Raw genomic sequence first — 10,250 nt, forward strand, 5'->3', positions numbered from 1 at the left:
CCCCCGCCGTAACCCTCCCCCCACCCCACACATCGCCCCCTTTCTGCCCCCCCGACACCCAGCCCCACATCCCCAGGTGCGCCCCTCCCCCGCCCACCCTTTACCATCCCCCCACAGGTGCTGAGCCCCCGCCGTAACCCTCCCCCCACCCCACAACTCCCCTCCCCACACATCGCCCCCTTTCTGCCCCCCCGACACCCAGCCCCACATCCCCAGGTGCGCTCCTCCCCCGCCCACCCTTTACCATCCGCCCACAGGTGCTGAGCCCCCGGCGTAACCCTCCCCCCACCCCACAACTCCCCTCCCCACACATCGCCCCCTTTCTGCCCCCCCGACACCCAGCCCCACATCCCCAGGTGCGCCCCTCCCCCGCCCACCCTTTACCATCCGCCCACAGGTGCTGAGCCCCCGCCGTAACCCTCCCCCCACCCCACAACTCCCCTCCCCACACATCGCCCCCTTTCTGCCCCCCCCCCGACACCCAGCCCCACATCCCCAGGTGCGCCCCTCCCCCGCCCACCCTTTACCATCCCCCCACAGGTGCTGAGCCCCTGCCCCCAACCCTGCCCCCAACCCACAACTCCCCTCCCCACACATCGCCCCCTTTCTGCCCCCCCGACACCCAGCCCCACATCCCCAGGTGCGCCCCTCCCCAACCCACCCTTTACCATCCCCCCACAGGTGCTGAGCCCCTGCCCCCAACCCTTCTCCCACCCCACAACTCCCCTCCCCACACATCGCCCCCTTTCTGCCCCCCCTCTCTCAGACACCCAGCCCCACATCCCCGCCCCATGGCTTAGCCCCTCCCCCACATTCCTCCTCCCACTTCTGGCCCCATCTGCTCACACTGACACCCCGCGAGCCTCTGCTTCCCCGGCCCCATAACTCCCTCCAAGCAAACCCCGGGGGATCCTTGGGGCCCCTTCGAGCGAACACCTTTATCTAGGCAGAGCCCCCATCATCGGCCGCTGGGGGGAAATCCGGGGGAGGCTGGGGGGGCTTTACCCGGGGGGCCAAGGGGTAAAGCCCCCCCCAGCGCAGGGGGTTGCAAACGTTTTCATCCCAGGGCCACACCGGAGTTGCAAACCCGTCTGGAGGGCCGGATAGGGAAGGCTGTGCCCCCCCCCGCCCCTATGTGCCCCCTCCCACTTCCCACCCTGACTGCCTCCCTCAGAACCCCGAACCCATCCATCCCCCCCTGCTCCTTGTCCCCTGACCACCACCCCCGGGACCCCCCCTCCAATCCCCTCTCCTCCCCATCCCTGGACCCCTATCCACCCCCCACCCCCATCCAACCTCCCCGCTCCTTGTCCCCTGACCACCCCCTCCCAGGACCCCTGCCCCGAACCACCCCCCGGAACCCCACCCCCTATCCAACTCCCCCTGCTCCCCATCCCCTGACCCCTATCCACACCCCTGCCCCGTCAGGCTCTGGGACCTCACAACTATCCAACCCCCCCGTTCCCTGTCCCCTGACCCTTATCCACACCCCACCCCCTGACAGACCCTGGGACCCCACCCCATATCCAACCCCCCTCCTTCCCCATCCCCTGACCCCTATCCACCTCCGCCCCCTGACAAGCCTGAGGACCCCACACCTTTTCAACTCCCGCCCCCCGTTCCCCATCCCCTGACCCCTATCCACACCCCCGACCCCTGACAGACCCTGGGACCCCACAACTATCCAAACCCCTCCCATTGCCCATCCCCTGACCCCTATCCACACCCTCACCCCCTGACAGACCCTGGGATCCCACACCTATCCAACCCCCCATTCCCCATCCCCTGACCCCTATCCACACCCCTGCCCCGACAGGCCCTGGGACCCCATGCCTATCCAACCCTTACCCCCGTTCCCCATCCCCTGACCCCTATTCACACCCCTGCCCCCTAACAGGCCCTGGAACCCCACACCTATCCAACCCCCACCCCCGATCCCCATCCCCTGACCCCTATCCACACCCCTGCCCCCTGACAGGCCCCAGGACCCCACCCACTATCCAACCCCCCCATTCCCCATTCTCTGACCCCTATCCACACTCCTGCCCCCTGACAGGCCCTGGGACCCCACAACTGTCCAACCCCCCCATTCCCCATCCCCTGACCCCTATCCACACCCCTGCCCCGACAGGCCCTGGGACCCCATGCCTATCCAACCCTCGCCGCCCGTTCCCCATCCCCTGACCCCTATCCACACCCCCGACCCCTGACAGGCCCTGGAACCCCATGCCTATCCAACCCCCCATTCCCCATCCCCTGACCCCTATCCACACCCCTGCCCCGACAGGCCCTGGGACCCCATGCCTATCCAACCCTCGCCGCCCGTTCCCCATCCCCTGACCCCTATCCACACCCCCGACCCCTGACAGGCCCTGGGACCCCACACCTATCCAACCCCCCATTCCCCATCCCCTGACCCCTATCCACACCCCTGCCCCCTGACAGGCCCCGGGACCCCAAGCCTATCCAACCCCTACCCCCGTTCCCCATCCCCTGACCCCTATTCACACCCCTGCCCCCTAACAGGCCCTGGAACCCCACACCTATCGAACTCCCACCCCCGATCCCCATCCCCTGACCCCTATCCACACCCCTGCCCCCTGACAGGCCCCAGGACCCCACCCACTATCCAACCCCCCCATTCCCCATTCTCTGACCCCTATCCACACTCCTGCCCCCTGACAGGCCCTGGGACCCCACAACTGTCCAACCCCCCCATTCCCCATCCCCTGACCCCTACCCACACCCCTGCCCCCTGACAGCCCCCAGGACCCCACGCCTATCCAACCCCCCCCCATTCCCCACCCCCTGACCCCTATCTACACCCCTGCCCCCTGACAGGCCCCGGGACCCCACAACTATCCAACCCCCCCATTCCCCATCCCCTGACCCCTATCCACACCCCTGCCCCCTGATAGGCCCTGGGACCCCACAAGAATCCAACCCCCCCCCCATTCCCCATCCCCTGACCCCTATCCACACCCCTGCCCCCCGACAGCTCCCGGGACCCCACAACTATCCAACTCCCCCCCATTCCCCATCCCCTGACCCCTATCCACACCCCTGCCCCCTGATAGGCCCTGGGACCCCACAAGAATCCAACCCCCCCATTCCCCATCCCCTGACCCCTATCCACACCCCTGCCCCCCGACAGCCCCCGGGACCCCACAACTATCCAACCCCCCCATTCCCCATCCCCTGACCCCTATCCACACCCCTGCCCCCCGACAGCCCCCGGGACCCCACAACTATCCAACCCCCCCATTCCCCATCCCCTGACCCCTATCCACACCCCTGCCCCCCGACAGCCCCCGGGACCCCACAACTATCCAACCCCCCCATTCCCCATCCCCTGACCCCTATCCACACCCCTGCTCCCTGACAGGCCCTGGGACCCCAAGCCTATCCAACCCTCGCCCCCCGTTCCCCATCCCCTGACCCCTATCCACACCCCTGCGCCCTGACAGGCCCTGGGACCCCATGCCTATCCAACCCTCGCCCCCTGTTCCCCATCCCCTGACCCCTATCCACGCCCCCGACCCCTGACAGGTCCCAGGACCCCAACCACTATCCAACCCCACCAATTCCCCATCCCCTGACCCCTATCCACACCCCCGCCCCCTGACAGACCCTGGGACCCCACATCTATCCAACCCCACCCGTTCCCCATCCCCTGACCGCCTCCCCCACAACCTCTGCCCCATCCGACCGCCCCCTGCTCCCTATCTGCCCTCTGGGATCCCCCGCCCTTTATCCAATCCCCCCAGCCCCAGCCCTGGCCCCCTTACCATGCCACTCAGAGCAGCATGTCTGGCAGCCGTGACGCCAGGCCAGGGCCAGAGCCAGAGCCAGAGCCAGAGCCGGACACGCTGCCCCTGGGCTCAGCAGGAGCTCGCAGCCCCACGGCCCAGAGCGCTGCCCCGCGCGGCCTGGCTGTGGGGCAGAGGCCAGGAGCTCCGGGGCCGGGCAGGACGGTCCCGCGGGCAGGAGTTTGGCCACCTCTGGGCTAAGGGAGGAGAAATCCCAGCTGCACGGGGCAGAGGGGGCCCATTTCAGAGAGGTGAAAGGAAGGGGTGAGTAACAGTCGGGGGAATTCAGTTGAGGGTTTGCAAGGACCCAGCCTCCCCCAGCCATCCCCGAATTGACACCTGCGCCTGGATTTCCCCCCATGCAGCCAATGACGTGGGCTCGAGCCCACGACCCACAACTGCTTCTGCCCAAATCAATGTGTTAGTCTCGAAGGTGCCCCAAGTATCCTCACTGGTTTTGCTGAAACAGACTAACATGGCAACACCCCCCTCCCCGAAACCCCTCAGAACAGTGAATCCAGAAATGAAACCCAGCACCCTCCCGTCCTCCTCTCCACATCTCCCCGCTTCAATAGCAGGGGCTGTGGGTCAGGAGTGAGGGGCACCGGCAGAGCTGGGGGGGCAGGGCTGGACTAGCAGGGGCTACAGGTCGGGAGTGAGGAGCACTGGCAGGGCTGGGGGGACAGGGCTGGGCTGGCAGGGGCTGCATATCAGGAGTGAGGGGCACCGTCAGGATGGTGGGGGGCAGGGCTGGGCTAGCAGGGACTTCGGGTTGGGAGTGAGGGGCACCAGCAGGATGAGGGGCGCAGGGCTGAGCTAGCAGGGGCTGCGGGTCGGGAGTGAGGGGCATCAGCAGGATCGGGGGGGCAGGGCTGGGTTGGCAGGGGGCTGCAGGTTGGGAGTGAGGGGCACCGGCAGGGCTGGGATAGCAGGGGCTGCATGTCAGGAGTGAGGGGCACCAGCAGTATGGAGTGGGGCAGGGCTGGGCTACCAGGGGCTATGGGTCGGGAGTGAGGGGCACTGGCAGAGCTGGGGGGGCAGGGCTGGGCTAGCAGGGGCTGCGGGTCGGGAGTGAGGGACACTGGCAGGGCGCTGGGATCAGGGTCAGGTCGGGGGCAGGGGGCTGGGCCGGGTGTGTGGGGTGGTTCTGCCTAACAACAGGCCAGGATCAGGTGGGGGGACATGGGGCCTGACAGTGAATTGGGCCTGAATGGCCCAGAGAATCCCCCGTCAGGGAGCATTAGAGACGCTGGCTGGAGCCATTGTCCTGGCCTCCAGGGTATTAGAGCCCCCCTTCCCCCCCCCCGCCCTGCTGGTGCCCCTCGCTCCCGACCTGCAGCCCCTGCCAGCCCAGCCCTGCGGTGCCCCTCACTCGCGACTCGCAGCCCCTGCTACCCCAGCCCTGCTGGCGCCCCTCACTCCCGACCCGCAGCCCCTGCCAGCCCAGCCCTGCCAGTGCCCCTCACTCCCGACCCGCAGCCCCTGTCCCCCCAGCCCTGCTGGTGCCCCCCTCACTCCCGACCCGCAGCCCCCTGCCAGCCCAGCCCTGCCGGTGCCCCTCACTCCCGACCCGCAGCCCTTGCCAGCCCAGCCCTGCCGGTGCCCCTCACTCCCGACCCGCAGCCCCTGCCAACTGAGCCCTGCCGGTGCCCCTCACTCCCGGCCCGCAGCCCCTGCCAGCCCAGCCCTGTCGGTGCCCCTCACTCCCGACCCGCAGCCCTTGCCAGCCCAGCCCTGCCGGTGCCCCTCACTCCCGACCCGCAGCCCTTGCCAGCCCAGCCCTGCCGGTGCCCCTCACTCCCGACCCGCAGCCCCTGCCAACTGAGCCCTGCCGGTGCCCCTCACTCCCGGCCCGCAGCCCCTGCCAGCCCAGCCCTGTCGGTGCCCCTCACTCCCGACCCACAGCCCCTGCCAGCCCAGTCCTGCCGGTGCCCCTCACTCCTGACCCACAGCCCCCCATCTTATCCCCCTTTAGAGTCTTAGTCTCTGTTTAATTGGCCAGGCCCACAGCTGGCCCTGTGGGGGCCCCTGCAGCCCTGCCTGACCCACATACGCCCCATGGCTAATCCTGGAGCCAGAGACACCTTTAATGGCCTCTGATCCCCCTCAAGCTGCTTTCCCCGGCCCCCAGCCCCCCCGCCATGGCCAGCAGACACGCAGGGGATTAGGTGCTGGGGAGACATTTAATGAGATCAGTGTCTCAATCGGGGCGATTTCTCCCCTCAGATCAGCCAGGGGGTGAGGGGTTAAACTTTTAACCCCCTAACCCACCCCCCAGCTCGGGGGCTAGTGGTTAGAGGGGGGGAGGGCCTGGGAGCCAGGACTCCGGGGTTCTGTCCCAGCACTGGGAGGGGAGCGGGTCCTAGTAGTTGGTGGGGAAGTGGGGGGTTCTGGGAAGGGAGATGACCCCCCCAGTGTCTTTCCCTGTCTCAGAGCCCAGCCCAGCTCCCACCTCGCTGCCAGCCAGCGCCCAGAGTCCCTGGAGCCCTGGGCACTTTGAACCAAAACCAAAGGGCAGAGGGTTTGGGAACTAGAAACTGTCCTCCCCTCCCAGAGCTGGGGAGAGAACCCAGGCGTCCAGGTTCCCAGCCCCCTCTTCTCTAACCAGTAGCCCGACTCCCCTCCCAGAGTCAGGGATAGAACCCAGGAGTCCTGGCTCCCAGTCCCCCTGCTTTAACCCACTAGACCCCACTCCCCTCACAGAGCTGGGGAGAGAACCCAGGAGTCCTGGCTCCCAGGCCCTCTCCCCCTCTAACCACTAGCCCCCGAGCTGGGGGGTGGGTTAGGGGGTTAAAAGTTTAACCCCTCACCCCCTGGCTGATCTGAGGGGAGAAATCGCCCCGATTGAGACACTGATCTCATTAAATGTCTCCCCAGCACCTAATCCCCTGCGTGTCTGCTGGCCATGGTGCGGGGGAGGTCAGGGGAATTCGGAGGGGACCGTGTCTCTTGGTGGGGGCTGAGACAGGAAGTGTCTTTGAGCTCTGGGAGCCAGGACTCCTGGGTTCCATTCCCCAGCTCTGGGAGGGGAGTGGGGTCTAGTGGTTAGAGTTGAGGGGGCTGGGAGCCGGACTCCTGGGTTCTTTTTCCTGTGGGTTGTTATTAGCATTAATATCTGTCTCTGCTCCTGGGGGGGGTTGGGAGGATTATAATTAATCGGCTCATAACAAGCTCAGTTCTATATTTTCTCTGATCAGCTCTCCCCGCCTCCAGGATCTGGCTGAGGGGGCCGGGGTGGCCACGCATGTCACATGGGCCCCACACACGTCTCATTGGGCCTGGGCCATGTGTGGCACCGGGGCAGGGGAGATGGGCCCATATTGCTAACGTGTCCTTTCCATGGCCCTCGTGTGTCACGGGGGCCATACTCGGCCGCCCGTATCCCTGGTGAGCCTAAGGCATGTCCGTTGGGTGATCCAGTCTCTCCCGTGCCTCTGGTGTGTCCATGAGTCTCCCTTGTCCTTGGCATGTTCCTGGATCTAACATGTCCTTGGCATGTGCTTGGCATGTCCGTGACTCTCCATGTCCCTAGCATGTCCTTGGCATGTGCTTGGCATGTCCGTGACTCTCCCATGTCCCTGGCATGTCCTTGGTGCATGCTTGGCATGTCTCTGACTCTCCGTGTCCCTGGCATGTCCTTGGCATGTCCATGACTCTCTGTCCCTGGCATGTCCTTGGCATGTCCATGACTCTCTCATGTCCCTGGCATGTCCTTGGTGCATGCTTGGCATGTCCATGACTCTCTGTGTCCCTGGCATGTCTTTGGCATGTCCGTGACTCTCCCGTGTCCCTGGCATGTCCCTGGCATGTCTGTGACTCTTCCGTGTCCCTGACCATGGCGTGTCCATCCCTGGCTCTCCCCGGAGCCCTTCCCACAGTCCTGGATTCTCTCCCCAGGCTACTTTTCCTTGCTGGATTTGGGGGCAAAGGCTCGGACCCCAGGGTCCCTTCCTAGCTCCACCCCCACCCCGGCTGTTAATCCTTGGGAGATTTGGGGCGGTAAATAGGATCAGAGGGGAGAGCTGGGGGAGCAGATGGGGTGAGTGGCTGGAAGAGAAACCAGGGGGGCCTGTCTGAGCTGCCAGCCCCAGCTCCGACTCCAGGCCAGGGACAGAGAGCAGGACACGGGGCCTTTCCCCTCTAGGGGGTGCTGGCTTCCATCCGGCCCCAGGGCAGGGACTGGCTGGCTATGGGGGGCAGGGAATGGAGCAAGGGGCCTTTCCCCTCTAGGGGGCGCCAGCTCCCATCCAGCGGCACGGTGGGGACTGGCTGGCTATGGGGGGCAGGGAATGGGGCACGGGGCCTGTTCCCCCAGGGGGTAGCAGCTCCCATCCAGCCCCAGAGCAGGGACTGGCTGGCTCAGGGGGGCAGGGAATGGGGCACGGGCCTGTCCCCTCTAGGGGGCACCGGCTCTCCCCGGCCCCAGGGCAGGGACTGGCTGGCTCGGGGGGGCAGGGAATGGGGCACGGGCCTGTCCCCTCTAGGGGGCGCCAGCTCCCATCCAGCGGCACGGTGGGGACTGGCTGGCTATGGGGGGCAGGGAATGGGGCACGGGGCCTGTTCCCCCAGGGGGTAGCAGCTCCCACCCGGCCCCAGAGCAGGGACTGGCTGGCTCAGGGGGGCAGGGAATGGGGCACGGGCCTGTCCCCTCTAGGGGGCACCGGCTCTCCCCGGCCCCAGGGCAGGGACTGGCTGGCTCAGGGGGGCAGGGAATGGGGCAGGGGCCTGTCCCCTCTAGGGGGCACCGGCTCCCCCCGGCCCCAGGGCAGGGACTGGCTGGCTCAGGGGGGCAGGGAATGGGGCACGGGCCTGTCCCCTCTAGGGGGCGCCAGCTCCCACACAGCGGCACGGTGGGGACTGGCTGGCTATGGGGGGCAGGGAATGGGGCATGGGGTGGGTTCCCCCAGGGGGTAGCAGCTCCCACCCGGCCCCAGGGCAGGGACTGGCTGGCTCAGGGGGGCAGGGAATGGGGCAGGGGCCTGTCCCCTCTAGGGGGCACCGGCTCCGCCCGGCCCCAGGGCAGGGACTGGCTGGCTCAGGGGGGCAGGGAATGGGGCAGGGGCCTGTCCCCTCTAGGGGGCACCGGCTCCGCCCGGCCCCAGGGCAGGGACTGGCTGGCTCAGGGGGGCAGGGAATGGGGCACGGGCCTGTCCCCTCTAGGGGGCGCCAGCTCCCACCCAGCGGCACGGTGGGGACTGGCTGGCTATGGGGGGCAGGGAATGGGGCATGGGGTGGGTTCCCCCAGGGGGTAGCAGCTCCCACCCGGCCCCAGGGCAGGGACTGGCTGGCTGCGGTTTCAGGGACCTTGTGTCAGTAGCTGACTCACAGATCGCCTGGGTTCCCAGCCGGCCCTTTGCCCCATTGCAATAATTCCCCCCCCCCCCCGTTCCCGGCTGCCCAAGCGCTGTGGTTCCCGGCTCATCATGTGCCCCCCGGGGACGGCGCGGCAGGGCCCAGAAGATCCAGCACCAGGGTGAGTATCCCATCCCCCGCTGGCTCCACGGCGCCCCCTAGAGGGGCCGGGCCGCATGACCCGTTCCCCGCCCTGGGGAGGGGTGGGAGCCGGCGCCCCCTAGAGGGGACGGGCCCCGCGCCCCGTTCCCCGCCCGGGGGCCCCTAGAGGGGAGGGGCCCCGCTTCCCGTTCCCCGCCCGGGGGCCGGGTGGGAGCCGGCGCCCCCTAGAGGGGAGGGGCCCCGCGCCCCACCGCCCTGAGCCAGCCAGTCTCTGCCCTGTATAAGACGGGGCGGGGACAGAGCCGGGGGGGGGGGGCTGTTGCACAATCAGGTTGGGTGACTGGTGTGTGACCCCCCCCCGGTCACGCTGCCCTCTGGGGGCGGCTCTGGAGTCAGCGCCCTGGAAAATGAGGAAGTTGCTGGACAAGCTGAAGGCGGAGGAGGCGCCGGGGAGCAGAGGGGGAGGGTCATACAGGGGTTTTAGGGGCGCACAGGGTGGAGGACGTGCAGGGAGGGGCAGCACAGGGGGGAGGGGCTAGGGGAGCACAGGGGCATGGGGGCACAAGGGGGAGGAGCACAAGGGGGAGGAGGAATGGGGAGCACAGGGAGAGGGCGAATGGGGGTCACAAGGGGAGGGGCTGGGGAGCACAAGGGGGAGGGGAAATGAGGAACGGGGGAGGGGCTGGGGGAGCACAGGGGAATGGGGCACAGGGGGGAGGGGCTGGGGGAGCACAAGGGGTGGGGGAATGGGGGCACAAGCGGGAGGGGCTGGGGGAGCACAGGGGGAGGAGGAATGGGGGCACAAGCGGGAGGGGCTGGGGGAGCACAGGGGGAGGAGGAATGGGGGCACAAGCGGGAGGGGCTGGGGGAGCACAAGGGGGAGGGGGAATGGGGGCACAAGCGGGAGGGGCTGGGGGAGCACAGGGGGAGGGGGAATGGGGGGCACAAGCGGGAGGGGCTGGGGGAGCACAGAGAGCAGGGGGAATG

This window comes from Gopherus flavomarginatus, chromosome 11, assembly GCF_025201925.1.
Source record: "Gopherus flavomarginatus isolate rGopFla2 chromosome 11, rGopFla2.mat.asm, whole genome shotgun sequence".
Classification (NCBI taxonomy): domain Eukaryota; kingdom Metazoa; phylum Chordata; order Testudines; family Testudinidae; genus Gopherus; species Gopherus flavomarginatus.